Genomic DNA, 3,750 nt, shown 5'->3' with positions numbered 1-3,750 from the left:
TATAATTTCTTTGACTGAAACTTGGCTCAAACCTCACACTTTTAATTCAGAGATTCTTTCAAATAATTATCATATCTACAGAAAAGATCGGGAGGACAGAGTCGGCGGTGGCGTACTCTTTGCCGTAGACTCTTCAATACCATCTGAAGAAGTTAGTCTTCCACACATTGAATCTGCAGAATTCAAATGCATTCGTGTTCAGGTTGGAAGGGGGTTTACTTACTTAGCTCTATGCTATATTCCTCCCCGATCTGACTTATCAATGTATTCACAACATGTATCTTTACTGAAATCAATTAATTCAATGATTAAACCCTCTGATTCATTGATTGTGTTGGGTGACTTTAATTTACCAAATGTATCATGGAACATCATTGACAATGATATTGTACCTTTCTCGTCTAGCGCGTGCAACAACGTATTTTTAGAGGAGATGGCTGAACTCTGCCTGAATCAAGTTAATGTACTTCGCAATAAGTTTGGCAAAGTATTAGATCTTGTTTATGTTGATGATGCATCTAAGTCGGCTGTAAATAAATGTGACCCACTAGTTTAGCCCGAAGATGTCTACCACCCTGCTATTGAGATATCTTACGAAATTATAAACGGTGGTCAAAATTGCGATGTCCAAACATACGAACCAAATATTCGCTTTGATTTTTCGAAAGCCATCTTTAAAAAACTGAATAAAGAATTGTCTAACTTGTCGTGGCCTATATACAAAGAAAAAGTTGAGCAAAGCGTTGCACATTTTAATTGTACTGTACATAGATTATTTGAAAAGTATGTGCCTAAACGCATGTGTGTTCCTGAAGAACAAACACAGTTATGGTTCACTAAAGAACTGAGAAACTTGAAAAACAGAAAGTCACGTTATTTTAGATTACACAAAAAAACCGGCTTACACTCATACTATGTAAACTACTCACTTTTGCGTCACAAGTTCTTTGAATTAAACAAAAAGTGTTATAAAGATTACTTGTGTAAAATCAAACGACGTATAATATATAACCCCAAATCATTTTATGATTTCGTAAACTCCAAGCGAAATGTGCGTGGGTTTCCATCCGCCATGAAGTATCAAAATAGCGTCTCTGGTGATAATCAAACAATTTCTAACATGTTGGCTCAGTTTTTTAAATCCAATTATTCCACTAACTCCCAAGCATACTTTGACTATCCTTTTAAACTAAGTCCAATTAACTCAATACATAACCCTATAATATCTCCCGATGATGTTTTAGTTTACCTGAAGTCCTTAAAGCTGTCTTTTAGTTATGGTCCTGACCAGATCCCCACTTGTTTTCTTAGAAATTGTGCTGATTATCTCTATGAGCCGTTAACAGCCTTATTTAATTTGTCTCTTAAAGAGGGCGTTTTTCCAACTGTATGGAAGGAATCGTTCATAACCCCCTTACATAAAAGCAGTAGCAGGTCTTCAGTGGAGAACTACCGGGGCATAGCTAAGCCTCAGTATATCTAGTAAAAAAACTGTGGTGAAGTCCTTTATGGGGATAAAGTTTCCAGAGGTGAAATTTTAGGTAGCACACAATTTCTTACACGCATGGTTGCTTTTCAGCACTCATGAAAGAAACTTAAGAAATATTTGAAAAAAAAGTTCATATAGTACATTAATTTTTGAAAGAAATACCATATAATGTATGTACTCTGGTTAATAATATCAAAAAATGTATTAGAACCACCGTTTAATGTTATATTTGATACAAATTAATATTGCTGCCCCGAACGGTCTGCGCCTTGCCACTGAATAATAGATTTACTTAAAATTACATCCCTGGTCCTTGTTCTTTCTGTATCGCATCGTGGTGAATTCACATTTCTCAGAAATTTTACAACAAAACAAAACAAAGCGAGTATTTTTTTGCTAATTTTTGCGATTTCTATTGTTTAATGTAAATTTATGTCTTTTTAGGATATGTCGAGCCAACAAAGAAGGCGCAGTTGGAAAATTGAGTAATTAGTAATGAAGTAGCAGGCATATTTGGAAAATTATGCCGATAAGCAGGATGAAATTTGGGAAAGTAAGTGCATGGTTGCAGCATATCTATGTATAAAAAGTATTTAATTAAATTGTTTATAGAAATGTTATAAATCGAGTGGCTCATTTACGATGTGCTCCAAAAATTTGGCGAACTTTTTTTCGCCTTTTCAACGTGCTAAGTAACAAGTTAAGATGACTGCCATCACGGCCGGTAAAAAACCGCAAGCAAAGGGCAGACAACCTTCCAGGAAGCTGCCTCCTGTAAACGTGAAAACTTGGTGCATGCTGAGAAATATCAAACAAGAAAATTCGGTGATGGACGCCGTGAGATGAAGTTGCGCTGTGTGGCAAAGAAATGCGGCCAATTCTACGGGCCTGAAAAATCCAAATTGGCTTTTGTGATCCGTATCCGCGGTATCAACAAAGTTGCACCAAAAGTGCGTAAAGTTTTACAGTTCCTTCTTCGCCATCATCATCAAATTGAACAAGGCAACCATTAATATGCTACGTATGCCGAACCCTATATAGGGTTATCCAAATCTTAAATCAGTTTGTGAATTGATGTACAAACATGGAATTGTCAAGCACAACCATCAACGTGTCTCAATCTCTGACAGCTTTGTGATCGAACGCAAATTTCGCAAAGCGCACGAAATTCAGTGCGTAGATTATTTGGCGCACGAAATATTTACTGTTGGAACCGACTTCAAGAAAGCCTCCAACTTCCTGTTGCTATTCAAGCTCAACACATCAACCCTAGGCTGGCGCAAGAAGGCTAATCACTACGTTGAGGTTAGTGATTTCGGTAGCCGTGAGGATAAGATTAACAAATTGCTGCGGCTGATGGCTTAAAGAAATTGTTGTTTTGTATTTAAGGCGACAATATAATTTGGCACATCTTCGTCGATTTCTGTCGATTGGAAAATTGACTGAGATATCGACTAGCCAAAACGCTTACATTTTACGGTTGAATTGCAATTTACACGGGTAGATTTTGGTTAAACGACAAAAATCTACCGTGTAAGGCAGCTTAAATAGCGGTCAAATTAGTCATCATCTTTGAGATGGAAAATACCAATAACCATTTCATAATTTCGAAAATTATTCCATTTATATTTGTTCTTGCATTTTCCACACCACCTGTGAGGTATGATTTTAGGCGCGTTACCGATTTTTTTTAAGGTGCTCGGTTCCCCAGGAGGCCTATTTTCACCTCTACAACTTAACTTAAAAATAATTAAAACTAAAGCATGCAATATATAAAGAAAATTAAAAACTGTCTTACGTCTAGTAAACTTAAAAAATTCCACAAATTAAATTCATTTTTCTTTATAAAATAAAATTAAATATCACAATTCAGTTGAAGTGTATACATATGTACATATTTACAAAATGTGGTCTGTATGCACCCACAGTAAGTTCCCATAAAACCTAGCCTAAATTCAGAACTGAAAAAAAAAAAACGAGCAAATGGGGTCGGAAACTACTAGCTTTAATGTGGAAAATGTTTGAAGAGCTGCGAAACTGTATTGCAATAATAAAAATAACAGTGCGTAAATTGAAAAAATTATTTTTGTTTTGCTTTATAATTTTTGGGAATATTGGTTCAGATGGACTTCTCGATAAAGCCGATTATTAAGTATACGAAACAACTAAAGGCATGAGAAAGGCGAAATTCCGGGTAAAATATAGAGAAATTCCATTGAAATTCATCTGTGGGCAATACATAAAAATTTTGTGTGTTTAAA

The sequence above is a fragment of the Rhagoletis pomonella genome, unplaced genomic scaffold (assembly GCF_013731165.1).
Source record: "Rhagoletis pomonella isolate Grant_MI unplaced genomic scaffold, Rhpom_1.0 Rhpom_scaffold_00248, whole genome shotgun sequence".
NCBI classification, from domain to species: Eukaryota; Metazoa; Arthropoda; class Insecta; order Diptera; family Tephritidae; genus Rhagoletis; species Rhagoletis pomonella.
The sequence above is the reverse complement of the archived record's forward strand: the minus strand, read 5'-3'. Positions refer to the sequence as shown.